This window comes from Scyliorhinus torazame, chromosome 6 (genome assembly GCF_047496885.1).
Source record: "Scyliorhinus torazame isolate Kashiwa2021f chromosome 6, sScyTor2.1, whole genome shotgun sequence".
Classification (NCBI taxonomy): Eukaryota; Metazoa; Chordata; class Chondrichthyes; order Carcharhiniformes; family Scyliorhinidae; genus Scyliorhinus; species Scyliorhinus torazame.
The window spans coordinates 101,844,514-101,860,516 of record NC_092712.1 but is presented as its reverse complement, the minus strand read 5'-3'; positions in this window follow the sequence as shown (position 1 = coordinate 101,860,516).

Genomic DNA, 16,003 nt, shown 5'->3' with positions numbered 1-16,003 from the left:
TTCTCCCTACATTCAAGGTAGACACCCAGAACTTCCCAAACCTCCCGAACAGGCCCATGATCCTTCCCAAACTCCCCAGCGGGTCCGAAACATTCAACAGTTGGTCGTTGGCATAGAGCGACACCTGATGCTCCTCTGTCTCCTCATAATCCGCCGACCGCCCAAGAGCCATCGCCAAAGGCAAACCCAAACCTCTCCACAACCTCGAACAAGGAACGTCACTCCACCCGGTTGAATGCCTTCTCCGCGTCTATGGACACCACCACCTCCAGAGTACCTGGGCACCTGACGGATTCATGACTACATTTAACAACCTCCTTATATTGCTCGAGAGCTACCTGCCCTTTACGAGGCCTGTTTGGTCGTCTGCAACCACAACCAGGCCACAACCCTCCATCCTTCTTGTCAACAATGTAGCCAGCACTTTCACATCTGTATTCAAAAATGATATGGGCCTATATGACCCGCGTTCCACTGGGTCCTTCCCCATTTTCGGGATTAATGTAATCACTGCCTGCGTCATCATCTCCGCAGCTCGCCCTTCTCCAGTGCCTCATTGAACGCCCCCAAACGATGTGGTGCCAGGTTCGTCGCAAACTCCTTGTAAAATTCCATCGGATATCCATCCGGCCCTGGCACCTTCCCCAGCTTCATACCCCTGATATTATCCAGCTCCTCCCTCAGCCCCAGGGGCTTCTTCAGCACCTGCCTCTTTACTTCCTCCAGCTGAGGAACTCCAGCTCGACCAAAAACCTTCCCGTGTCCCCCTCTTCTTCCCCTGGGTCTGCCTCATAAAGTCCCTGTTAATACTTCCTAAATGCCTCATTATCTTCCCTGGCTCTGATACCATATCTCCAGCCCCAGTCCGTATCCTCAATATTTCCCTGGACGCGGCCTGCCTCTGCAGCTGGTGTACTAAAATGTGGCTTGCCTTCTCCCCATATTCATATTGCATCCCTCTTACCCTGTGTAACTGTCCTCCTGCCCTTCCCTTATGTCAACCTATTGAATTGCCCCTGTAACATTTTCTTCCTCACCAATCCCTCTGTGGTGAGCACCCTCGAATACTTCCTATCCACGTCCGCTATCTTGCTCATTAGATGGACATATTCCTCCCTCCTTTCCCTATCTGCGTGAGCCTTAAACAAGACAATCTCCTCCCCCCGCCAGACCACTGTCTTTAGCGCTTCCCAAAAAATCGGCCGCCGTTCTGATTCAACTCCACATACTCCTTAATCGCCGCCCGCACCTTGTCACAAAAGCCTCCATCCACCAACAACCCCAAATCAAACCTCCACCCCGGCATCTGCTGTCGTCCTAGTCTAAGTCGAATCTCCATCCAGTGGGGTGCATGGTCAAAAATTACTATTCCTGCATACTCTACCACCTCAACCCTGACCAAAATCCCCCGGCTCACCACAAAATAATCAACCTTCAAAAACACCTGATAAAAATGTGTGAAAAAGGAGTACTCTCTTCCCCCTGGTTCTTAAAGCACCATGGAACCACCATACCCATCCTGTCCATAAATCCACCAAGCTCCTTTGCCATTCGTACCCTGTCCATCGGCCTGGGGCTCGCCTTATCCACTCTTGGCTCTAGGACACAGTTAAAATTTCCTCCCATGATCAACTGGTGCATGGCCAAGTCTGGGATCGCTGCCAGCAATTCGCTCATAGAATCATAGAAGTTTACAGCATGGAAACAGGCCCTTCGGCCCAACCAGCCCATGCCGCCCAGTTTTTACCATTAAGCTAGTCCCAGTTGCCCGCACTTGGCCCATAACCCTCTATACCCATCTTACCTATGTAACTATCTAAATGTTTTTTAAAAGACACAATTGTACCTGCCTCTACTACTACCTCTGGCAGCCCATTCCAGACACTCACTACCCTCTGAGTGAAGAAATTGCCCCTCTGGGCCCTTCTGAATCTCTCCCCTCTCACCTTAAACCTATGCCCTCTAGTTTTGGACTCCCCTACCTTTGGGAAAAGATGTTGACTATCTACCTTATCTATGCCCCTCATTATTTTATAGACCTCTATAAGATCACCCCTAAGCCTCCTACGCTCCAAGGAAAAAAGTCCCAGTCTTTCCAGCCTCTCCTTATAACTCAAACCACCAAGTCCCGGCAACATCCTAGTAAATCTTTTCTGCACTCTTTCCAGTTTAATAATATCCTTCCTATAATAGGGTGACCAGAACTGCACACAGTATTCCAAGTGTGGCCGTACCAATGTCTTGTACAACTTCAACAAGACGTCCCAACTCCTGTATTCAATGTTCTGACCAATGAAACCAAGCATGCCGAATGCCTTCTTCACCACCCTGTCCACCTGCGACTCCACCTTCAAGGAGCTATGAACCTGTACTCCTAGATCTCTTTGTTCTATAACTCTCCCCAACGCCATACCATTAACTGAGTAGGTCCTGGCCTGATTCGATCTGCCAAAATGCATCACCTCACATTTATCTAAATTAAACTCCATCTGCCATTCGTCGGCCCACTGGCCTAATTGATCAAGATCCCGTTGCAATCCTAGATAACCTTCTTCACTATCCACTGTGCCACCAATCTTGGAGTCATCTGCAAACTTACTAACCATGCCTCCTAAATTCTCATCCAAATCATTAATATAAATCACAAATAACAGTGGACCCAGCACCGATCCCTGAGGCACACCACTGGTCACAGGCCTCCAGTTTGAAAAACAACCCTCTACAACCACCCTCTGCCTTCTGTCGTCCAGCCAATTTTGAATCCAATTGGCAACCTCACCCTGGATCCCGTGAGCTTTAACCTTCTGCAACAATCTACCATGCGGTACCTTGTCAAAGGCTTTGCTAAAGTCCATGTAGACAACGTCTACTGCACTGCCCTCATCTACCTTCTTGGTCACCCCCTCAAAAAACTCAATCAAATTTGTGAGACATGATTTTCCACGCACACAGCCATGCTGACTGCCCCGAATCAGTCCTTGCCTCTCTAAATGCTTGTAGATCCTGTCTCTCAGAATACCTTCTAGCAACTTACCTACTACAGACGTTAGGCTCACCGGTCTGTAGTTCCCAGGCTTTTCCCTGCTGCCCTTCTTAAACAAGGGCACAACATTCGCCACTCTCCAATCTTCAGGCACCTCACCTGTGGCTGCCGATGATTCAAATATCTCTGTTAGGGGACCCGCAATTTCCTCCCTAGCCTCCCACAACACCCTGGGATACATTTCATCAGGTCCCGGGGATTTATCTACCTTGATGCGTTTAAGACTTCCAGCACCTCCTCCTCTGTAATATGCACACTTCTCAAGACATCACTATTTATTTCCCTTAGTTTCCTAACATCCATGCCTTTCTCCACCGTGAATACCGATGAGAAATATTCATTCAGGATCTCACCCAACTCTTGTGGCTCTGCACATAGATGCCCTTGTTGATCCTTAAGAGGCCCTACTCTGTCCCTAGTTACTCTTTTCCCCTTTATGTATTTGTAGAATCTCTTTGGATTCTCCCTTGCATTATTTGCCAAAGCAATTTCATGTCCCCTTTTTGCCCTCCTGATTTCCCTCTTAACTCTATTTCGACAATCTCTATACTCTTCAAGGGATCCACTTGATCCCAGTTGCTTATGCACGTCATATGCCTCCTTCTTCTTTTTGACCAGAGTCTCAATATCTCGAGTCATCCAGGGTTCCCTACTTCTACCAACCTTACCCTTCACTCTAAAGGGAATGTGCTTACCCTGCACCCTGGTTAACACATTTTTAAAAGCCTCCCATTTACCAGCCGTCCCTTTGCCTGCCAACAGTCTCCCCCAATCTACCTCTGCAAGTTCCTGTCTGATACCATCAAAATTGGCCTTGCCCCAATTAAGAATTTTAACTCTTGGGCCAGGCCTATCATTCTCCATAGCTATCTTAAAACTAATGGAGTTATGGTCACTTGTCCCAAAGTGATCTCTCACTAGCACTTCTGTCACTTGCCCTTCCTTATTTCCCAAGACGAGGTCAAGTTTTGCCCCCTCTCTAGTCGGTCCATCCACATACTGAATGAGAAATTCCTCCTGAATACACTCAACAAATTTCCCTCCATCCAAGCCCCTAATGCTATGGCTGTCCCAGTCAATGTTGGGAAAGTTAAAGTCCCCTACTACTACCACCCTATTATTCTTGCAGCTATCTGTAATCTCCTTACATATTTGCTCCTCAATTTCCCGCTGACTATTTGGGGGCCTGTAGTACAGTCCTACCAAGGTGATCTCTCCCTTCTTATTTTTCAGTTCCACCCATATAGACTCAGTGGGCGAACCCTCGGATATATCCCCTCTAAGTACTGCCGTGATGTTCTCCCTAATCAAAAACGCCACTCCCCCTCCTCTCTTACCTCCTGTTCTATCCTTTCTATAGCATCTGTACCCCGGAACATTGAGCTGCCAGTCCTGCCCCTCCCTTAGCCATGTTTCAGTCATAGCTATAATATCCCAGTCCCATGTGCCCGTCCATGCCCTGAGTTCATCTGCTTTGCCCGTCAGGCCCCTTGCATTGAAATAAATGCAGTTTAATGTAGACTTTCCTTGCTCTCTGCCCTGCTTTCTCTGGTCATGCTTTACACACTCTCCCTTCCTGCCTTTTGTTTCTGTCCCCACTGACTTCCTACATCGGTTCCCATCCCCCTGCCACATTAGTTTAAACCCTCCCCAACTGCAGTAGCAAACACACCCCCGAGAACATTGGTTCCGGTCCCACCCGGATGCAGACCGTCCGATTTGTACAGGTCCCACCTCCCCCAGAACCGGTCCCAATGTCCCAGGAATTTGAAACCCTCCCTCTTGCACCATCTCTCAAGCCACGTATTCATCCTAGCTATCCTGTCATTCCTACTCTGACTATCACGTGGCACTGGTAGCAATCCTGAGATTACTACCTTTGAGGTCCTACTTTTTAGTTTAACTCCTAACTCCCTAAATTCAGCTTGTAGGACCTCATCCCGTTTTTTACCTAAATCGTTGGTGCCTATATGCACCACGACAGCTAGCTGTTCACCCTCCCCCTCCAGAATGCCCTGCAGCCGCTCCGAGACATCCTTGACCCTTGCACCAGGGAGGCAACATACCAACCTGGATTCTCGTTTGCGTCCACAGAAACGCCTGTCTATTCCCCTTACAATTGAATCCCCTATCACTATAGCTCTGCCACTCTTTTTCCTGCCCTTCTGTGCAGCAGAGCCAGCCACGGTGCCATGAACCTGGCTGCTGCCACCTTCCCCTGGTGAGCCATCTCCACCAACAGTTTCCAAAACGGTAAATCTGTTTTGGAGGGAGATGACCGCAGGGGATCCCTGCACTGCCTTCCTACTCTTCCTCTGTCTGTTGGTCACCCATTCCCTATCTGCCTCAGTAATTTTAATCTGCGGTGAGACCAACTCACTGAATGTGCTATCCACAACTTCCTCAGCATCACGGATGCTCCAAAGTGAGTCCATCCGCAGCTCCAGAGCCGTCAAGCGGTCTAACAGGAGCTGCAGTTGGACACACTATAGAACCCATATCATCCCAATTTATTGCATACACATTTACCAACACAACCTGCGTCCCTTCTAATACCTCACTCACAATCATGTATTACCCACCTGGATCCCTCTCTTCCTTCGCACTCAAAGCTCCGTTTTCTTGCTCATTAAAATTGCCACCCCCCTCCATTTTCCATCAAACCCTGAGTGAAAAACTTGTCCGACCCACCCCTTCCTTAACCTAACCTGGTCCTTCACGCGGAGGTGCATCTCCTGCAGAAAGACCACCTCCGCTTTCAAGCTCCTGAGGTGCGCAAACACCCGTGATTTTTTAACTATAAGGGGCTGGTTTAGCACAGTGGGCTAAACAGCTGGCTTATAATGCAGAACAAGGCAGCAGCTCGGGTTCAATTCCCGTACCGGCCTCCCCGAACAGGCGCCGGAATGTGGCGATGAGGGACTTTTCGCAGTAACTTCATTGAAGTCTACTTGTGACAATAAGCCATTATTATTAAGCCCACATATATTCCACGTTACCATCCTCGTCAGAGGCTTATGCCTCCATTCCCCTCTCCGTCCGACATCCTCACCACATAACTCCAGCCCTGTTAATTCCACCCTGTACCTAGCCTATCCCAGATGGCCCACTTTTCCCGCTCCTGACCATGCCATCTCCCAACTCCTGCCACGTTGCGTCAACCTCCTTCAATGGCCTTCGAATCACCTCCCGAATCTCCTTCCTCTGCTGGCGGAATCATCCTTAATAAAAGCCATCAACTGCTCCATCTAAGGCTTTCCAACTTGCACCAGCCCATCTCCCTCCGCCATCCTTCCACTGGCTGCTGCACCACAGTTTCCTCCAACTCCTTGGCCAGGTCTCTCACCGTCTTCTGCTGGGTTTGGTAACCAGTGGACAAACCACTCCCGGGGGAAACTACTCCTCCGATCTTCAACTCCATCTTATTGTCGAAATTACACCCAATATCAGGTAAGAAGAGCTCTTTCCTATACCTTCAAGCAGGAGCTGCCCTGTGTGCGACCACTCACACATGGCCGCCACCGGAAGTTCATCATTAGACTTTTAATTCCAGATTTTTTTATGATTTCAAATTTCACCATCTGCTGTGGTGGGATTCAAACCCAGGTCCCCAGATTCTTTCACCATGAAATAATTGAAGCTTGTTGGTTTCTCCCCAGTTTCGGGATGTCTACGGGATACAACATGAGGCATAAAATGAATTCAGCCCCCACTCCAGATTCAGAGGACACTCGTGGCGGAGTGAAAGAAAACATGGCGGACCTTGCTGTTTGTTGACGCCCGCCCAATTCCAACGTAAGAGCTAATGGAATTAATTATGAGAGAATTCCAGAAGCATAGACAGATGATGTGGGAAGACCTGTCTAAGGCGATTGATGTGGCAGTAGCTCTCCTTTGCGTGGCAAAGGAAAGCATGGAGCAGCGATTGCAGTCTCAGGGCATGATGATTCGGGAGGTGGAGAGGGAGGTCTCGGACCACAGCCACTGGATTGTTTCTTTAGAAACAGAAGTACCAAGGTTGGCGGAGGCCCCAAAGTCTTGAAGGCCAGGGTGGAAGATCAGGAGAACTGATCCAGGTGCCAGAATCTGAGGACAGTCGGGTTACTAGAGGGAATTGAAGATACGAGTGCTATCGCATATATAACAAAGATGCTTGGGAAATTTGTCAGAGAGGAGGTCTTCACGAAATCCGCCGACGTGGACAGGCTCACTGGTCCATAAGACTATAGGACATAGAAGCAGAACTAGGCCACTCGGCCCATCGAGTCTGCCCCGCCATTCAGTCGTGGCTGATATTTTGTCATCCCCATTCTCCTGCATTCTGCCCATAACCCCTGATCCCTTATTAATCAAAACCTATCTATCTCTGTCTTAAAGACACTCAATGATTTGGCCTCCACAGCCTTCTGCGGCAAAGCTTTCCACAGACTCACCACCCTCTGGCTGAAGAAATTCCTCCCCACCTCTGTTTTAAAGGATCGTCCTTTCAGTCTGAGATGGTGTCCTCTGGTTCTAGTTGTTCCTACAAGTGAAAACATCCTCTCCACGTCCACACTATCCAGGCCTCGCAGTATTGTATAATTTTCAATAAGATCCCCCCTCATCCTTCTAAACTCCAACGAGTACAGACCCAGAGTCCTCAACCCTCAACCGTTCCTCATACGACAAGCTCTTCATTCCAGGGATCATTCTTGTGAACCTCCTCTGGACCCTTTCCAAGGCCAGCACATCTTTCCTTCGATACGGGGCCCAGAACTGCTCACAATACTCCAAATGGGTCTGACCAGAGCCTTATACAGCCTCAGAAGTACATCCCTGGTCTTGTATTCTAGCCCACTTGACATGAATGCTAACATTGCATTTGCCTTCCTAACTGCCAACTCAACCTGTACATTAACCTTAAGAGATCGTGAACAAGGACTCCCAAGTCCCTTTGTGCTTCTGATTTCCTAAGCATTTAGAAAATAGTCTATGCCTACGTTCCTCCTTCCAAGTCCTCACACTTTGCCACATTGTATTCCATCTGCCACTTCATTGCCCACTCGCCTAGCCTGTCCAAATCCTTCTGCAGCCCCCTTGCTTCCTCAATTGTGCCTGATGCCGAGATCCGGGGATCCACTGAGGCCGGTAAACATCCGTCTACTCAAATATTTGGCAAGGAGCAAATTTTAAATTTGGCGAAGACCACATGAGAGTGTAGCTGGGAGGGTCACTCCATTCAAATCTATCAGGATATCAGGGCTGATTTGGCTACACGTCAAGCTGGGTTTAACAAGCCAAGACGGCGCTCTTCAAGAGCAAAGTGCGGTTCAAAATGCTGTACCCGGCAAAACTGTGGGTCACGTTTAAGGGCAGGGACCATTATTTCAATACGCCGGAGGAGGCAAATGATTTTGTGAGGAAGAATGGTCTGGGGAGAACTGATTGTGGGTACGAGAAGTTTTGGAATTTTTCCATGTTCATGTGTATGTTTATTATGATTTTCAATGTTTTTGTTGTTTTGCGTTCCATGTTTCTTTCCTGTGGGAGTTTGGGTTTGTGTGTCTAGTCGAGGAGGCGTACGGGTGCATTCTTTCCGATATGTACCATTTTGGATGGGGAAGTGGGGTAAGGTGTTATTTGGGCTTTTTCTGATGTGTAAGGTGTTATTTGGGCTTTTTCTGATGTGGTTCTTTTCTTTGTTTTTCTTTGCTAGTTGACAGGCGTGATGTGAGGGAGTGGCTGCAGCTGGTTGTCTGGGGGGGGGGGGGGGGTTCTGTCTGGTGTGTGGGGCAAGGTTTTTTGTTTTGTGGGGGGTGGTGAAGGGTAATTTTTGGAGTTGGGTGGGTTGGCTGACTGAGCGAAGAGGAGAGGGGGAGGTGACAGGAGGGAGGGGTGGTGTATAGCAAGCTGAGGGGGTGGGGATAGTGGGGAGGATAGAATACTGGTGACATAGGTTTCTTTGTTGAGGGATTTGAGTGACGGCAGTGATGGTGGCCATCTTGGGTGGGCCTAGAACTAAGGCAGGCCTGGGTCTGGCAGGATCCCCTCAGTGGTGGATATGCTGGATCCTAATAGACGGGGGGAGGGGGGGTGGGGGTTCAGAGATCCCATGTTAGGATGGTCATGTGAAATGTGAGGGGTTTACATGGCCCGGTTAAAAGATCCCAGGTGTTTGCCCACTTGAGCTTGAAAGCCGATGTGGTGTTCTTGCAGGAGACACATTTGAGGGTTAGGGAATCAGGCAAGGCTAAGGAAGAGATAGGTGGGTCAGATATTCCACTGAAATTTTGATACGAGGTTGAGAGGGATGCCGATCATGTTCAACAGGAGGGTGGCTTTTTGGGCAGCCAGTATTTTGACGGACCCTGGGGGGGTTGCGATATGTAATGGTAAGTGGAGTTTTGGCAGGTGCGCCGGTGATTTTAATAAACATGTATGCTCCGAATGGGGATGATGTAGACTTTATGAATAAGATATTGGCAGCCTTCCCCGACCTTGACTCTTATCAGTTGATCATGGGGGGGGGGGGAGACTTTACCTGTGTATTGGACCCAAGAATTAACAGTCATGTCCCAAGGGCGGGATTCTCTGCCGGCGGGATGCTCCGTTTTGCTGGCAGCCCGGGAGTTTCCCGACAACGAGTTTCCCAACCTGCCCCACAATGGGAAACCCCATTGACTAGCCAGCGTAACGGAGCATCCCGCCGGCGGGGTGAAGCAGAAATGTGGCGCGGCGGGACGGAGCATCCCGCCCAAAGTCTTTTGTAACTTTGGGGATGGTGAAAGAGCTGGCAGTTCATGAAACAGATGGGGGTGTTGGACCCGTGGAGGTTTAGTCATCCAAGGGAGAAGGAGTTTTCCTTCTTCCCGCACATTCATCGGGTCTACTCCTGAATAACCTTTGTTGTGGTGAGAAAATTGGTACTCCCAGGGGTAGTAGGGGCTGAGTATTCAGCGATTGTAATGTCGGACCATGCACCACATCATGTGGATGTGGGGCTGGCGCCGGCCGAACCCAGCAGCCCCAGTGGAGGTTAAACATGGCACTCCTTGCTGACAAATGGCACTGTGAGAAGGTAACCTCGGCCATAGGGAACTGTGTAGATTTGAATCAGAACGGGGAAATTTCGCCCTCTGCGTTCTGGGAAACGCCAAAGACGGTGATCAGAGGGGAGGTAATTGCATACAAGGCCCACAGGGACAAGGTTGGGAGGGTGGACAGGCAGAGGTTGGTTGACTCAATTCTAGAGGTGGACCGGAAGTGCTCCACTGCCCGACAACGGAGCTGTTCGTAGAAAGAGGTTACAAATGGAATTTGAATTGGTATTGACTGAGAAGGCAGTGAATCAACTTGGTTGCTCATGAGGGGCATTTTATGAGTATGGTGACGAGGCCAGCCATCTATTGGCTCACCAGCTGTGGCAGCAGATGGCTGCATGAGAGTTAGGCCAGATTAAGGACAAAGGGGGACAGCTGGTTACGGCTCGAGACAAGATTAATGGTGCCTTTGAAGCTTTCTACCAGGGCTGTATAGTCTGAGCCCCCGGAGGAGGTTTTGGGGATGGAACAGGTTTGGATGGGTTGGACATCCCGGTGAGAGGGTGAAGGGCAGGGGTTTGAGGTGCCCTTGGGGTTGGAGACGTTTATGGAGTGGATCAGTTCCATGCAATTGGGGATGGACCCGGGCTGGATGATCTCCCAGTGGAATTTTATAAGCAGTTTGCAGCATTAGTTTAGATCCTTCTTAGGGTTCAAACAAAATGTGGACAAGAGCTAAATTTTCCCGGTAAACCCCCAAGGAAGGGGGGGGGGGGGGCAGACTTGGGAACGCTGCCATTCAAGCTGGCCAAGACAAAATTTAGATACCGAGGGATTCAGGTGGCTCATGACTGGGTCCTGTTGTATAAATTGAAGTTGATCAGTCTGGTGGAGAGGATAAAAGGGGACTTGAAGAGAGGGGATGCCCTCCTGCTTTTCTTGGCGGGTAGAGTGTATATGCTTAAAATGAACATTCTGCTGCGAGTCATATTTGTATTCCAGTCTCTTCCAACCTTTCTCCACTAATCTTTCTTCATTACCGTGGACAAATTAATTTCAGCCTTTGTGGTGATGGTAAGGCTCCCAGGATTCGAAGAGGCTTCCTGCAGGTGGGAAGGCGTTCGGGAGGGCTGCCGTTACCAAATCTAATGTTCTATTGCTGGGCAGCGAACATTGAGAAGGTGCAAGGGTGGTTTGGGAAGCCTGGGTCGAATTGGGGGCAGATGGAAGAGGCCCCCTGTGTAGAGTCGTACCTTGGGGCCCTGGTTATTGTCCCTCTCCCTTTCTCACTGGCCAAAATCACAACAAACTCGGTAGTGGCGGCGTCGCTAAGAATTTGGAACCAATTCAGGTATCATTTTAGATTGGGGGGCGGGGGGGGGGGGCATGTCATTCGTGTCGACAATTTGCGGGAACAATAGGTTTGCACCGTCGGGGATGGACACAATGTGCAGGATTTGGAAGCGGGAAGGGGTCGAGTGTGGTGTTCTTTGTTTTGCTAAATTCAGGATTCCCTTAAATTCCCCAAAAGGCTTAGTATCAATGTCTTATACACTTGTAACTCTAGCTCCCTCTAGTGGCTGATCTGGACATTTCATTAACCCTTGCAGTTCTTACATTTATGATTGTTTTAAAAAATATTTTTATTAGGGTATTTGCAATTTTTATAATAATAATAACAGCGACATAAAAATGGTACAATAAACATTTCCACCCTCATCACAATCTGCACACACCCCAAACATAAAACAACAGTCTGGCCCTCCCCCCTTCCCCTTTTGGAATTCTGCTTCTGCTGCCATTTTAATTTTTCCCGAGAAAGTCGACGAACGGCTGCCACCTCCAGGTGAACCCTAACATTGACCCTCTTAAGGCGAACTTTATTTTCTTGAGACTGAGAAATCCAGCCATGTCACTAACCCAGGTCTCTACACTCGGGGGCTTCGAGTCCTTCCAAATTAATAAGGTCCGTCTCCGGGCTACCAGGGAGGCAAAGGCCAAGACGTCGGCCTCTTTCGCCCCTGGACTCCCGGCTCTTCCGACACTTCAAAGTTCGCCACCTCTGGACTTGGCACCACCCGTGTTTTGAGTACCATGGACATAAGAACTAGGAGCAGGAGTAGGCCATCTGGCCCCTCGAGCCTGCTCCGCCTTAGCGAAAGCCTGCCAAAACCCTCTAAGCTTCGGGCATGCCCAAAACATGTGGACATGATTTGCTGGGCTTCCCGCGCACCTCGCACACTGTTCTCTACCCCAAAAAACTTGCTCACCCGGGCCACCATCATGTGTGCCTGGTGGACTACCTTGAACTGTATCAGGCGCAGCCTGGCACATGATGAGGATGTATTGACCCTGCTTAGGGCATCCGCCTGCAGACCCACCTCTATCTCTCCCCCTAGCTCGTCTTCCCACTTGTCGTTTAGCTCCTCCACTGGAGTTTCCTCCGATTCCAAAAGTTCCTGGTAAATATCTGATACCTTCCCCTCTCCCACCCATGTTCTGGAGACTACTCTGTCCTGTATCCCCCGTGGCGGCATCAGCGGAAAGGCCAGCACCTGTTTTCACAAGAAGTCTCGTACCTGCAGATGCCTAAAACCATTCCCTGCTGACAATTCCAATTTATCCTCCAAGGCTATCAAGCTGGGGAAGGTCCCGTCTATAAATAGATCCCCCATCCTACTAACACCTGCCCTTTGCCATCTCCGGAACCCACCATCCAGCCTACCCAGTACAAACTGATGGTTATTATAAATTGGGGTCCAAACCAATGTTCCCTCCACTCTCTTATATCTCCTCCACTGTCCCCAGATTCTCAGAGCCGCCACCACTACCGGACTTGTGGGTATCGGGCCGGCGAGAATTGAAGAGGTGCCGTTATCAGCGCTCCCAAACTTGTGTCTTTACATGACGCCGCCTCCATTCGCTCCCACACTGACTGCCCCCCAACTACCCACTTCTTAATCATGGCTATATTAGTCGCCCAGTAGTAATTACAAAAGTTCGGCAGCGCCAACCCACCCTCCCTACAACTACGCTCCAGCAACACTTTCTTCACTCGTGGGGTTTTACCCGCCCACACAAAGTCCAAAATAACCTTATTTACCCGTTTAAAAAAGGCCCTCGGGATGAAGATGGGGAGGCACTGAGAGATAAATAGAAATCTGTGGAGAACCATCATTTTCACGGTCCGTACCCTCCCCGCCAGTGATAGCGGGAGCATGTCCCATCTCTTAAAGTCCTCTCCCATTTGTTCTACGAGCCAGGATAGGTTTAACTTGTGCAGAGCCTCCCATTCCCTGGACACCTGGATTCCCAGATATCGAATGCTCCTTCCTACCATTCTAAACGGCAGCTATCCCAGTCTTGTCTCCTGCCCTCTCGCCTGTATCACGAACATCTCGCTTTTCCCCATGTTCAATTTATACCCTGAAAAATTGCCAAATTCCCCTAGAATCCGCATAACTTCCCCCATCCCCTCCAATGGGTCTGAAATATACAAGAGCAGGTCATGTGCGTAAAGCGAGACCCGGTGCTCCCCCCGGGGCTCCGAGTATCTCCTGTCCACCTGGAGTATCTCCTCAGCTAACCTATCCCTCTCAGACCGTTCCACCTTTTCTCTGTGGGCCCGTATCGAGATTAATTCCCCTCTGACCACTGCCTTCAAAGCTTCCCAGACCGTTGCTGCAGAGACCTCCCCCGTATCATTTGTTTCCAGGTAGTTCTGGATGGATGTGTTCACCCGCCCATAGACCGCTTCGTCTGCTAACAACCCCACATCCAGCCTCCATAGCTGGCGTTGTCTTCTCTCCAAACTAACCCATAAATCCACCCAATGTGGGGCATTATCCGACACTGCGATTGCCGAGTACTTGGTATCCACCACCCCCGGTATTAGAGCCCTGCTCAGAACAAAAACGTTGATCCGAGAGTATACCTTATGGACATGTGAGAAAAAAGAAAACTCCTTCGCCCTTGACCATGCAAACCTCCATGGGTCTACGTCCCACATCTGTTCCATAAACCCCTTCAATTCCTTTGCCACGGCTGGCACCCTCCCTGTCCTTGATTTTGACCGATCCAATTCCAGATCAATGACTGTTAAAATCTCCGCCCATGATCAAGTTATGTGACTCTAAGTCTGGGATCTTACCTAACACCCGCCTCATCGTCCACATCGTCCCAATTCAGAGCATATATGTTCACGAGTACCACCCGCACCCCCTCCAGCTTCCCACTCACCATTACGTACCTGCCCCCCCCCCCCCGTGTCTGACACGATTCTCCCTGCCTCGAATGCCACCCGCTTATGAATCAAAATCACTACCCCCCTGGTCTTTGAGCCCAGCCCTGAGTGGAATACTTGGCCAACCCATCCCTTCCTCAATCTAGTCTGGTCTGTAACCTTTAGGTGTGTCTCTTGTAACATTGCCACATCCGCCTTCAGCCCCTCAAATGCGCGAAAACACGAGCTCTCTTGACTGGTCCATTCAGCCCTCTAACGCTCCATTTAATCAGCCTGGTCAGAGGGATCCCCCCCGCCGGCTAGCCCGCCCTCGGGCATCCTCCGTCCCCGACCTTCCATTTGGCCCCAGTAACAGTTCCTCCCCTGTCAGCAAAGCAGCTACCCCTGCCCCTCTCCGTCCCCCTGGTAACAGCACCAGAAACCCAACCCCCCCCCCCCATATCAAGCTCTATCTTATCACCTGCTCGCCCTCCATTGTGCTTCCGTGAGTCTGATGACCTAGCTGACCTGATAGCTCCCACCCATGGCACCAAACAGATTGTCTCCCCATTGTTCTCTCACTTCTCCCCCCACTTGGACGTACATATTCAAAGCATCACATTGCCCAGTAAACAAACAGCAGAAAAAACAGTGGAAAAACAACCACAGAAAAAATAACCACAATAACCACCCAGCTCCCAGTAAGACAAAGTTAACTTTAGCCATCGAAACAGCCCCTCATTGCACAAAACACTATTTATTCAAACCAGCACACAAGAGTGATTATCAACAAATTGCCATTGCAATACTCTCCCCAAGGATTCAGTGTCTTTCGTTCACATCCAGTATTTTTTCCTTGATGAAAGTCAATGCATCATCTGGTGTTTCAAAATAAAATTCCCGGTCCTCATATGTGACCCACAGGCGCGCTGGGTACAACATCCTGAACTTCACCCCCTTCTTAGGGCAGCACAGTAGCATTGTGGATAGCACAATTGCTTCACAGCTCCAGGGTCCAAATCCACACCCCAGTCTTGATAAATCGCAGCTCACAATTCTCCTACCTACTGCTCCGTTCTTTCTTGGCCCACTGCAGAACGTGTTCCTTGTCCAGGAATGGGTGCATATTTACCACCATCACCCAGGGCGGCTCGTTCGCTCGGGGCTTCTTCGCGAGGGCTCTGTGCGCGCTATCTACTTCCAGGGGCCGAGGGAACGCCTCAGCTCCCATCAACTTCTCCAGCATGTTCGTCACATAGGCCCTCGCATCCGATCCCTCACTGGCCTCAGGGAGGCCGACGATTCTCAGGTTCTGCCTCCTGGACCTATTCTCCAAGTCCTCCAGCTTCTCCTGCATTCTTTTCTGGCGGTCATTCATTATCTCCACCTTGGTCTCCAGCACGGTTAGTAATTCCTCGTGCTCGGACACCTTTTGCCCAATCTCCTGGATCGCACGTCTGTGAATTTCTTGATTCTGCACCACCTGATCAATCGAAGCCTTGATCGGGTCCAGTGTGTCCTTCTTAAGCTTGGCGAAGCAATCTTCAAAAAACTTCACCAGCTGCTCCGTTGACCACTGTGCCGTCTCCCCGCGGCCCTGCTTCTCCGCCATGCTTTCCCGCGTTGCCAGCTCTGCTCGCGTCTTTCTTGTAGAACCTTGTCTTCTTACACGGCCACTTCTTTTCCAATTCTCCATACACTGGAGGGGTATTTCTCCTC